At 35.4% G+C, this 13,634-nt stretch overlaps 1 protein-coding gene across 1 annotated transcript in view; it reads right to left on the reverse strand.

Moving 5' to 3' along the window:
* The window catches only part of GALNTL6 (polypeptide N-acetylgalactosaminyltransferase like 6), a 505,186-nt gene that overhangs the window by 314,939 nt on the left and 176,613 nt on the right, over window positions 1-13,634 (reverse strand). The window lies entirely within an intron of this gene.

Consider the following 13,634-nt stretch of genomic DNA (forward strand, 5'->3'; position numbering starts at 1 on the left):
CAAATCATACTAAACTTTTAAAATTACAGTCTCTGTTTTTCAAAATCATATAAATGATAAAACTTAATTAACATTATCAAAGGATAGACATGCAAGTTGAAAATCCTGTTTGTGAACAAAACAATACTTTCTCGTTTTATCGCAGACAAAAAAAGTTTCAAGTATCAACCCCCAAAGTCTTACATGCACACAGCTTTAACTTTCAGATGTATATGAAGCAACTCCCTAAAAACTTCCTTCTCACTGAGAAAAATTAAAAAATGCTAAATTCCATTATGCAGATTCATGATGTATTTATGCAGCACACAATAATTCTCAATTCTACTTTTGTCTGTATGATCAAAAGCCCCTCAAAAAATCCAGTCTTTGAGGAGAAAGGAGGGGATCTTTAGCAACCATGCTAAGAGAGCAAGCATACACACTTCCCTAGCCCTCTATTACCACAGGTAACAGAAGAACAGGACATAAAGCAGAGATTAACTTAAATTGTATGCTTTGTTTCAGAAGTGTTACCAGAAATTCCACCTTTTAATTTGTCAATTATATTTGAAGCTAGAAAAGCAGAAAGAAATCCTTCTTCCTCATTATTTTCCAGAGGAAAAAAACCCACTTAGCTTGTCTATTTTGTTGCCATTAATTCATCACTGCATTCATTTGATATGCTTTAACTTACAGGAAGTGTTTCTGCACATGTTTAATTTAATTTTTCCTGTACTTTCTTAAGCAGTAAACCTACACCTTTAAAATAGTTAAAAGCCTCACTGTGTATTGTTGCAATTGAGAGAAATTATGACAGAGGACTTGGACTGGATTAAGAAATGATGTTCCACATAGAGGAAGACTTTCTGTATAAGGTTACATTTGGCATTTCAAATGTTTTCAATTTTTGATATTCATTCTAATTACCAAGTCTTAATTTTTTTTTGCTTCAGTTTTATTTTCAGAAAACATTTTTCCAAAATCCATGATGCTTTTGCTAAAATCAGATTTGCTGCTGACAGAAATCACTAGTAGCGAGCTCACTTCCTTTACAACAGATTCATCATCCAGGTGGTCTATGAAAATGTATGAAATACACTTAAACTTATTGAAAGAACCTATCCTTCAATACACCTTTAAGAGTCTTTGCTCAAAATAAATAAATGCAAAAAAAAATCCCTACATGGTACATTCAGGTTTTACAACCAATCAATTCCCTTCCTTCTCTCTTTTCCCTTTTGTTTGTATCAGTTGATCAAAACATTTTTGAAAACATAAACTGTTCTTCATCCAGGCACTCAGATAGACAGCTACCCTAAAGGATTATCATTAAAGGACCTCAAAATAGGGACTTAGCTCCTGAACTTAGTTCTTACAACTGTGATATTAAGCTTCCCTCAAATGATAGGTCTGAACTGAACTATGCCAGCAGGCTAAAATTGTAGCCAAGACTCCGTCTTTTTATTGGTATACTTATTAGCATTTTTGAGACATGTAATTATTATCCACTAAATAAAACGGATAGGAAATGAAAAATATGAGTATATGACATTGCCAAGAAATGCTCAGGGTCTTATAACTTCCATGTAAAACTTCAGATTCCTCAGAAAAAAACCAGATGAAAACATGGTCTGTATCACAGTTTATTACCAACTTTAAAAAAAGTTGATAGTTGTATAAACTGGGGAAAAAAAGTCATTTAAATACCATACTGAAGTGGCAGTATGTTAGCAACTTGCTTAACTTACTGATTAATTGCAGCTAATTAAAATGTCAGCCCTCTAGAACTGTTAACAGCTCACAGCTTTCACTCTTCTTTCTGAAGCACGTGAAGTTTGGATTTCTTCCCAGTATAACTGCTTTAGGAAAAGCTGGGAACAAAACGTATCGAAAAAAACAAATAAACTAACATGTTAATTATTTAGAGGCTTCTTTTAATTTTTGCATGACAATATTAAAATTAGATTAGCCTCTGAACTAAAAATCCCTGAAGAGTGACTCAAAGTATTCAATAACCAGAATAGCCTTTCCTCAAAAGAGCAGGAGAGCAGACCTGGGAGGACAAGGGAATCAGCATCCTTTTAGTATCTGCAACTTACCCTCTGGTCTATTCCTTCCCCAGTTTATCTACCAGTACTCACTGTGCTTCAGGATCAGTCTCACCTTTTGTAAGCTGGCATGGAACAACAATGCAAAGAACAACTAGAAGTATCAGTAGCCTCACAGACATTGACGAAAGTTTACAAAACATATATGCTATCCCATTAATCAGCGTGTAAAACAGAAATAATAGGGTAACCTGAAATTACTTTAACTATCGTTTAAAAATATAAAACTCTTTTAAGAGTAAATTAACTGTTAAATAATAAAAGCAAGACTGTCTCCATGTTTTTAGAATATTTTTAAATTGCATTATCAGTATATCTTGATTATTTTTTTTTAATTTGAGCATTAATACTAGTTTGTTTTTCCATTGAATTTCCTGGCAAGTCTTACTATTCACATTTCAACATCACCTGCAGGCCTTTTAGTTAAGATTGCCTAAAAAAAGAGTTTGTTTCCAGCTTGTAGACAGCAGAACTTTCACACAGGTTGGCAGAACAAAATGCCACTCCTAGAAATGTGGTTTCTTTTTTTACTATCTTTTTCTTAGAAGGAGGACAGATTCTCCCAGATACCACTCCACTACAAGGATGGAAGGCAGATGACTTTGTGTCACATAACCACAGCCAAAATGTAGTCATTTTCCTTGAGAAGCAGTGATTACAGAGCATCATTTGATAAGCTAGTGTCTATAAAGCAAATTATAGCAAAACAATCATTTATCTCTGCCTTTTCATATATATTGATTGGTTGTCCGACAAGTCGTTTCACCAGTCCAATAATTTTCCTCTGTCAGCTTGTTTAATGAAAATTGGAAGGAGAAGAAAGGAAAGTCACCTTACAGATATTTAAGTTATAAACTGCATTGAGATAACTATACTAGAGTTTTGTACTTGTGAACTTAATTCATACCCTCAAAAGAAAAAAAGCTATGACAGAAAAGTAGGCACAATTTATTCAGGTTTTTTTAGGAATGATTGTTAAATTCAAACATCTTGTTGGCCTTTTGAAGGCCAAAAGGCTAAAAAATACCCCAAAATTGTGTTGGTGAATTTAACTGTGTCCTCTGCTAAACTGTATTTTCTATACATGAAAAAACTAAATTTACAACATCAAGTCAAATAGATGCACGTAGATAGTATGATATACCAATACATTAAATATCATCTTCGAAGAACCTTAACAATTGCAAAGTTAAGGAAAGCAACTGATGAATTTTAGAGTATAAAGAGCTTTCTAATTTCTTTGGAATGGTGTGCTTGTGATTATCATCATGGTTATTCCAGTTGATGAAGTCTGTAACACCCAGGGTTACTGACTAGTGTGCAGGTAATATGTGGCACCAGCATTCTACACTGCTAGCAAATTCCCTCAAGTACTATGTAGATTGGACCCAAAAAAGAGTCTTGGTCAATCATTTGACAAACCTTTAAAATCAAAGTTCCTCTTATGGATCTTCTGACCTGGATTCAGGTTAAAGGAATGTCCTCCTTAAATCTTTAAAAGAAATAGTCTTTAAAGCTTGTTGACAGCAGCTTATTCCATGTTTTAAACTTAAAAGATGACACAAAAGTAGTAAGGAAAAAATCCCTTTTGTCACTGCTTCTGAATTGAAAAGTATAGCCTTGATATGTTATAATTGCTGTCAAGTACTTGTTTCAGCTCTTTTGCCACAGTTTAGTCAGGATTCGTTTTCCCCTTCTTATTTGAATTGGGATTTTCATAGCAAAACAAGCAACAACTAGAAACTGAAATACAAAAGAAAACAATGTTTCTTTGTGCCACTGAGTCAAGCAGTAATTGCCCTGAACTGACAAACTTAATCATTTTTAAACCTGGCACAAGAGACAACCAACTCAATTTAGACTGTCTATAGAGCTCTCCTCCTTCCGCACAGACACATCTAGTCTGAAGGTCTCTCAGCTGTTTGTTCATTTCAAATTCTCCCTGCAAATAAGCCACGTTTTAGAAGACTATCCAGATAAAATTCCTTTTACAGAATTACTACAAAATATATTTCTCTTTAAAAAAAACCCAAAAACTGGTATCTACAGGTGAATTCCTATTAAATTTCATGTAGATAGTCCTGAAAAAGTTTAAGCAAATGGAGAAAGACAACAAGGTGCTAACAGTGCCCCAAACACCTTCCTAGACTGCAAGTGACAAATTAAAAGACAGATTTGGGCTGAGACCTCCTCCCACACACACACCCTGCCCACCCCCAGCCCCCAAACTTCTAAAGTCAAGTTTCTTTTATTTTTAACTTACTTCCAGGCAGCAACTCTAATAAACCCTCAGGTATTGCACATTAAATACATTCACCAAGATCAGCACTTCATCACTAATACTGACGTGAAGCCACCGACAGATCTTCACTGCTGTACAGAAAAGATAATCATTTACTTGGGACTATCACAAGTTAGTTGGCAGATGGCATCTACTTCTTGGTGTTTTCTTTAAATTTTATTTTTCCTTTGGCTTGTTTGCTTCTCTCTTTTTAGAATTGTGTAAGCATTGAGATCACCATTTAAATACAAGGGGAGAAGGTACTAAAGAGAGGACAGTTTGGTCTGTTAAGGATTTGACACCACACTTACCCCCACAGATGAAAATATAGAGAAAGATGAAATACTAGCAACTTTAATAATTTTTGTAACAGAGCACTTCTTGAAATTTGAACATTAGTTTCAAGCTAGAATATGTATCATTGGTTTACGCCATAGTCATAGACATTTCTTGCCGAGTACTGGAAATACAATTTTCTTTTTGCCTGTCATGGCAAAAATCAACATGCCAATGCCCAGCACAGAAGGGTACACTGAAGATCATTTTCAGTGCTCTAATTAATATGAGACAAAGGGAAGTAGTATGAACTCTGTTCCCTCTTCCTTAGCCTCTCCGGTAGTCCTTAAAAATTAGCTTACCAATTACATTTAAGTGCTATCACTGGTGAGATTTCAAAGGTGGGGGGAGGCAGGGAAGAACAGGGGAAGAATCTGGTTAACTTCAACCACAAGAAGTTTCTCAAGTCTTTGCTGTGACTACTGAGACCAGAGATTCATTGTGCTTTAAAAAGGAAGCTTGACTCTGACATAGCCACACACAAACTCCTTTTTCATAGAGATTTAAGTGGCAAAGTTAGTTCTATTGTGCACGGTTTTCTGACAGAGACAGCCACAGTCTTACACTTCCTGGCTGCTTCTGCAGCAGTGTAAAATTAGGTTGTAACTTGAGATCCAGTGGGGGTATGTACTAACCCCAAATCACCACTTAAATAATACTGTGAGATGCCATTTCACAATCTGAGGAGGCAAGTTTGTAGTTGTCCAGGGAAAAACTTAAGCACTTGTGAAAAAAACAAAACAAACCATATTTTCTAGATATCAGGGTTTAAACTTCTGAAGAAGGCATCACTGAAAAATCTCCCTTTCCAAATCAATATTTGAGAGTATAATACTCTTATTTGTGCTTGGCACCTGGCTCCAAACTGATCTCACTGTTTTCATTAGAACATCCAGACCATTAAGCTTGAGTCAGAGTGGTAAATCTGATCATAGTCTACAGCGCTTCGTATTTACAAATGTGTTTTAATGTTTGAAACACTTTATGTAACTGCAGTTGATTGTAACCATCTCTTTCATATTATATATCCTTTACCTGCCATCTCCTTGACAAGCTATGATTAACATTACATTTTATAATCTTTTAATCATGTCAGAGTTGCATTAAGATAAACTGATGAACATTTTTCCCTTTACAGAACAAGACATAGTAAACTGCATGAAGCATATTCATGATTAATTCTAAGAACAATGACGTTATGAGTGTTTATTGAGACCTTGGCACCCACTACAATTCCAATTCTATTGCAAGTTCTCAAATTCTTTCTAAAGGAATTGCAAGTTCAGAGGCCTAAATTAAATTTTAATTGTTTTAACTGTTAAATACATAATGCTGACAGAATTCCCAGTGTATAATCCCATCTGAAATACGGGATAAGTAAATCAATATTTTAGTATATGCTTCTTTCCCTGCACAACTTTGATTATATTCATCTGTACAGGTATCACAGAACTAATTTTTTCATAACCAGTCGGGAATTACATTTAACACTGCTATCCATATGATGCTGCCTCGTATCTTCTAGAGGTACTCTGGCACTAGTTCTTCTGAATTTAAGAATGGGCACTGTTCAAAATGATAAGGATTAACCACAGAAGTTTGGGGGCATTGTTCTACTGCACTTCATTCTCAAAAATTCTTGAACAGAAATGATGGAAAAAAAATCACCAGTGCATAATTTCTTTAGGTCACACAGAAGTCAAATCTCAGGTGTTCACTACTTTTTATTGCTGTACAAAAGCACTCTTGATTCTTTTGCCTCCTTTTAACATTCCATCCCAAGAATACAGTTTCATTCTATTTCCATTTGCATCACAAACATACAGTTCATTTCTTTTTCTAGGTCTCTGTTTAGTTTCTTTATAGAATTAATCTGTATGAATGTTTGTTTGTAGAACTATAGAGCATACTGTCTGTTTATAGAACTAATCTTTATGAAATGCCTGCACCGAGGCATGTAAAGGTCAAGATCTTTAAAATCCCCTTCTCCTGGTCAAAATAACATTTTGAAGAAGCAGAAAGGTAAGGACTATACTGAATATAGGAAAGAATTATAATCTTCATTCCTTCCCTCCACGTAAGGCTTCCACATGCTATTTAAATATACAAATAGGAGTAACAAAGACTGTGCAAATGGCTTGGTAACTGCTGGGATAACCACTGGGTGATACAATACATTCTAGAAGTTTTTTCCTCTGAGATCTTATTAGCAGACAGGAGCAAAATGGCTCAACAGTCAAACATAGAAAGTATTGACAGCCATATCTTAGAAGTCACTTTATCAATTCTTTAACCAATTTTCTTTTGAAGACAAAGGTTTTTATAAATTTATATTTTGTGCTATAAACACAGCTCCTTACCTATTACCATCCTCTCAGAAATTTGCTTTCAATTACACTGAATTTTCAATGCCTCTCATAGAACATAATCATTTCAGCATACACAAGCAAGCAGTCAAAAGTATCTCTAAACCATTATAAAGAAAAAAAAAAAAAAAAGACAATATTTAAAGAACAGAAATTGGAAACAAAAAAACGCACTGGAACTTGCAGTATGCAATCTTTCTACATCACTTTATAAGCTATTCATTTCATTAATAGAATCGGTAAAATCTTTTTCAGAATTAAACTTTATTTTTTGTTTTCCATCAGTTCTGCTCAGCTGGAAAGTTTCCATTCTTCTATTCCTCCAGTTCCCCCTTTGCAGTATTTTACAATAGGAAAGCTATCACTTGTAGTTAGAAATAGCTTTTCATGATCAGAAATAGCACCATATTAAAATATAAAGATTCAATCTGTACTTCTTTAAAAGCCCAAGAATTACACATTTGCATCCTTCCTCTCATCTGAGAAGGGCTGTAATTCATCATTACTGCTATTACTTGTAATTGATGAACACATACAGCTGAGAATTTCTTGAGGGAAATGGATAAAATAACTTTCAGAAATGGAGTAACACTGACATTGACTGATTCTCTAGGACTCTTAGTCTCACTACCCAGGACATAAAGATATAGGTGGAATAAACAGAATTTCTTCTCAGGGATGCTTTTGAATTTAGTACCTTAGGTCTTCATGGCTCTCTCCTGTGAATCTCATCCCTCCTGGGAGCATTCAGGGATCTCAGACTCCTAGTTCTGCTCAGAAAGGCTGGAAAATCAGTGGCCATTGGTGCCAAAGCAGTTGCCATGCTCCTGAAATTAACATCTCGATAGACATGTCCTCAGAGTCCTCCCCAGACAACTGAAGAGAAGTAGGGAAATCTCTGATGAAACGAAGAAACTTGCCAAGTCAGTAGCTGATAAATGGCATTATTAGGGGCTTCAGCATCCAGGATCTCCTCCCTATCCAGAGATGCAGGCAGATTTACTCTGCCATGATACAATCAGTGTTGCTGTAGCTGGACTAATATGCATACTGGTAGCTACCTAGGTTATTACTACGCAAGCTGCATTTACATAGGGTGCACTGAAAACTCTGAACTGCAATGCAAGAACGCTTTTCTGATATACATAAGACATTGTTTACTACTTACTGAAACAAAAATTATGACAGATGTAAGATTTGCATTTGTTTATAGTTCTCCTATTTTTTAATGCAAATTAAGCATATTCTTCATCAAGGCATGTCATCAGTTGTATTCCCAGAGGAAAATAAATTAATAGAAACAGCTCTTGCTTTAAATGCTGATTTCTTGTCAAAAAGATGACATATCAGCTCCAATGAAGTCAGTTTCTCTGATCAGCTTATTCTGTCTCCTCCCCCTCCATTGTAATATCTGATTGACTTAATGGCTTACTTCAGAAAATGGAAACAATTAAACATCTCCCCCCCCTCCCCCCCCCCGCCAAAGTATCTATCACAACTGTGTAGTCAGGAATTACCCTTTCTTTTTAAGGTAAACTTTTGCATTCCTTTTCCTATATTTCAATCGCTGGTTTTGAGGTAATGACAGAGTAATATTCAGAGAAAAATGAAAGTGATTGGGTTGACTGAATGAAGTAATTTTCATTTCACTATGTCTATTCAAGTCATTAAATGCTCGTTTCTGCCTTTTAGTAAATCAGGGCTTGGATAACTGGCAACTAATGGGCTATCTTCCCTGTTCTACCAACAGTATAGCAATTAGCACTTCTGCAACCCAACAGCACATTCCTTCTATTGGCTTCTTGCATTCTTGTATCAAAATTAACCAACTAAAATTCTTAGAACTGTTTTGGAAGTCTTATTTCCACTCAAGAGAGATCGAAAACATTGAAACTGCATTAAAAACTTGGGAAAGAGAAATAAGCTGCAAGTAAAATAGCAAATTAATTGGTACTAGAGAAGTAGTTCTGGTGCTTTTCCTAACTCATATTAAAAAAGCAAGAGTAAACATGATAGCATACAAAAAAATATACAATTAACCTGTCAAAATCATTCTATCATAGCAAAGAACTACAAGATTCCAGACAGAATTAGAAATTTTGGAATGGAATACTTCCAGTGATAATGGATAGAGGATGAAAAATTTGGCTATATGAAAAGTTATTTATCAAAGTAGCTGAAAAGAGCAAGAAATGTGTTTCCTAAATGAACAGTGTAACCAGGTGCAGTCTTTCCTTCCAATAACAGATGGAACAGACACTGGTTAGTCTGTTTATATGTACATTTAAAATAGGGGTGCTCTTTTGTTAGCCTTGAACATAAACTAATGCATAATATCCCACACAAATATCTTTAATACTGTGTCTCAGTGTGGCTGGGTTTTGTTTGTTTGTTTTGGTTTTGGTTTTGTTTCGTTTTTTATTTTTTAAAGAACAACCTTCAGCAATACAAATATGTATGGGGAAAACTTCTCAAACATAATAGACTCATCTCTTAATCACCTGGACCAGCATTATTCCTGTGTCTCATCTGGCTGCCCTGTGAGTTTCAAAAGTTCTGTACAGGTAAGGTAAGCAATAGGAACACAACGATAACTTATTTCCAATTTTCTAGACGAAGAAAAAAAAACAATTTGGGGGATTTAAAAATAACGTGTTTAAAAAAAAACCTCTCAATTTTTTTGATTTTAAAACAATCAAGTTCTAAGAAAAAACATCATTTTGAAATAAAAAATTGGGATGTCTTGTTTGGAAAACATCAACACTAAACATCATCATGCTTTCAACATGATGTTCTTTTTTCAGCAATGATCCATACATAATTTCTTTAAGAAAGGCTGGGCATTCCATCTACACTGACTGACTAAATAATACTTTTACCAGTATCATGTAAATTAATCTCTTTCCCTGTCTCTCTAGGACCGCTTTAGTCTTTTTATACACAGCAAAAAATACTTCACAAGTAACCTGTGGATCCCCAAGTCATTCCTTCTTTGCAAGCAAATGACCTAACTGGGATGGCATGAAGTATCTGTTTCACTGATCTTGCATTTGACCACTAAGAAGTAACTTATTAAATTGTAACCATTTGTGCCGGTATTGCATGGTCATTTCTGGAGATGAAGGAATCACTCACATAGCAACTGTATCTGCAGATCTGTCAGTGGGAGATTTTTAACCCATCAGTGTGTCCCCTTACCTTCAGAAAATGCAAGTTGTCGATTCCAGAGGTGGGTTGTATGTTTTTTCTTTTCCTTTCTAAATCAAAATGACATATGGTTTGAAGTCAGAGAGGGAAATCAAGCAGACTGAATGATACTTTCCCTTCAGTGGCGGCTGTACAGTAGGTATTCTGTTACAGAAGATACAGCTGGGAATAGGTGTAGGAGCTAATTGCTGTTTTGTGCATCTGTGCAATATATCTGTAAGATCGTGGCAGTATCTCAGAGAAACCTGTGCGCAGCCCACTGGACTTGCTGTGACAAGCAAAACTGATAGCAGTGCAGTCCCACATCACATGCTAATTTACAGATTTTTACTAGGGTACAGAAAAAATATGGCTGTTGGACAAATTAGTTGTTAAGGAATTATGACTCCAAAGACTGCTTTGCATTTTCTCCACCAGTAAGAAACAATATCCTACAACATTCTTAACAGAGCCAGAAAGCGTGATGTCTTTCCAGGAAATCAAGTCACAGAGAAAATGAAATACCTGTGAGAAAACTGGAAATTATACTTAAATTTATAGACTCCCAGACTGCTGCCTTAATTGCAGGCCATACTACCTGTGACATCTTACATTGGTATACCTGCATGATGAGCTTATTTCTTTCTGTAATGTCATTAGCAGTGGAGTAGAATATACACACACACACACACATATATCCCGTAAGAGTACATTGCTTCTGCATTCAGAACAGCGTAACAATCTGCAAGGGCACTTAAAAAAGACAATCTGATGTCCAAGTCTAGATGTAATCTTCCGCACATTTGAAGAGGCATGCTTGGACTTTGCTATGTGAAAGAGCTTCAGATATGCTTCTCCTATTCTTAACGCAGAAGGCACGTATTTTCCAAAAGTAAGCACCTCATCCCAAGAAATACCCACCAGGAATAAATATCACAGGTCTTTAGATTACCAGTGTAGCTACTAGTTAATGTGCCTTCTGCTGTAAAACTGATATCCTACAGAGTGGGACTCTAAGCTGTCAAAGAACGTTAAATAAAAACTGTGTGGCGCAGGCGGACACCAGACAGATTCAGACCCTCACTGATGGAACAGTGACAGTAAGCAGCAACTATGGTGGGATTGCATCTGTACTATCCTTCGTTTTCTCAGGTGGGAAGCCCACAACAGTGTTTTCCACTCTAAAGGACCTCAGCAAATAATTGCAGCTGAAGGAAACTGACCTTGGAAGGATCTATACCATGAGCAAATTCCATATAAATGAGAAGTTGAAAAAGCAGTACTAGTTATTGAAGCCTCTGTCTCTGCAAGAGTCTTTGAATGTTATGTTTTGGCTACATGTAAAGCCTTGTCACTCCATTATTCACTTCAGTCCTTCTCAAGTACCATCATCAGGCTAACAGAATGTGAACTAATGGTAGAAACACCATAAACGTACATTTGAACCTCGGGTCATCCAACAAAGCCCCACAAAACCAAAAGTAACATAAGCTAACTTCGGCATTTATATGCAAGATTATTTGCAATTTTAGAGCCAAAAAAAAAAAAAAAAAAAGAGCTAGAACACCTGAAATAAATAGAAATAGTACCATTTTTCTGCATGTCTTGCAAATGGTTTTTCTCTTTAGCTTTAAAAAAAAAAATGCATGATTTCCATTGAGGAGAGACCACTCAAATTCAGGAACATTGGTTTTAATTTGGTGGAAAAAAGGGGGATCAAAATATTTGGCCTTGAAATAGAAGAACTAGCCATGGAGAAACTAGCACCTCTCCAAAATTATATTTATGAAATTCACATTCCCAGTGCTCAGGAAACTGTAAGCTTTATGGATAAACAGCTAAACTGAATTAAAAAAAGACTTCACTCCTTTCTTCTTTTCTGTTTAACAAGCATTGACTGCCTTTCCTGAAATGTCCTGAGAAGCCCTTTTACTGGTGTTATTTCATGCCTTTATATGGATTTTTAATTAAAAGTTGGTTTCAGCTATATTTTGTTATGTTTTTAGGGACAGAAACTATATAGTATGTCCCAAAGAGTGCATTGAGATACTCTACCTTTGCATTTGTATTACTATATTGTGATTTTCAAAGAAAAAAAATAATTAGAAGTTAATCTAATGAATAATAATGAGATAGAAATAAAAAAGATTTCTTAAATGGTCACATTCAGCAAACACTATCACAAGGAAGCCAATAAAAACATAAGTAAGTCAGAATACTTTAAGTATTATTATTAGTACCAAGAAGAGAAGTTTACTGGAAAAAAGATTCTCATACTAGGGCACTCTACTATAGTTACAATGTTCCCAGTAGGACTGGGAATTACAAAGCTACATAACATGTTTTGATATTTTCTTAGTCAACTCCATGCAGTAGCTTGCAGTACATTGGCAATGCTATAGCTATCCATCAGATAATCATAAGTATTATTGTTTATTTTCCAAAAAATATGGGGTCCACATTATGTATTCAGGAATCAAGAGTACATTGCCAAAGCATCAGTGCATATCCCTCAGAAAGGTCCATTCTAATCAGATAACATGTGATATTCCCTACACATGTGCATGTTTCTAAATACATGCTGCTTCTATTTCATACCTTCTCTCTTAGATAGTTGCCATTTTACACTTAGCAATTTGGAACACAATTAATGTTGATCTGACAACTCCTAAGATGCCTAGAATAACTGCACACCCTCCCCACCTTTTTTCCTCCTAAGCACATGTGGGAAGGAAGGATAATTTTTTTTAGTTAGTGATCAAAAAGATCCAAAAGAGAAAGGGAAAAATGCTTTATAAAATTAACGTACACTTGAAATATTTTACTTGTTCAGGCCCCTGCAAAATTAAGTACTTACCAAGTCTTATGAATCTGTCAACTATTCAGTTAAAGAGGTATTTTGGCAGAGGTGTTGGCTGTCCTCTGACAGTGGGATCAAGATAGCATAATTTATTTTATAATAGTAGATTGCCCTTTGTAAAATAATGACTTTCAGACACTGATTAAGGTGCAATTCAACTGCTGTTTCCCTTCCTTCCTTTTAATTTAATTCATCTTATGTTGAATAGGTGTAAATTATAAAAGAAAGATTCAAATCTGAACATGCTCTGATGACAGAAAGAGGAACACAAACCTTTCTTTGCACATATGGCATATAGCACGTGAAGGTACATTAAAATGACATTACTCACTGTAACTGATACTCCTTCAGTGTATCTACAAATACAATTTGCTCTCATTTTCAAATAATTTTAGACTGTCAGAATGAAGTGAAGTAGCTTTAGCAAGACTAAAGGATTGGACTTCGACAACGGTAAAAGGGTCAGCGTTTGTTTCTCACATAACCTTGGATGTTCTTGGCAGTTATAGGTACTGGAC

The sequence above is a fragment of the Accipiter gentilis genome, chromosome 3 (genome assembly GCF_929443795.1).
Source record: "Accipiter gentilis chromosome 3, bAccGen1.1, whole genome shotgun sequence".
Taxonomy (NCBI): Eukaryota; Metazoa; Chordata; class Aves; order Accipitriformes; family Accipitridae; genus Astur; species Astur gentilis.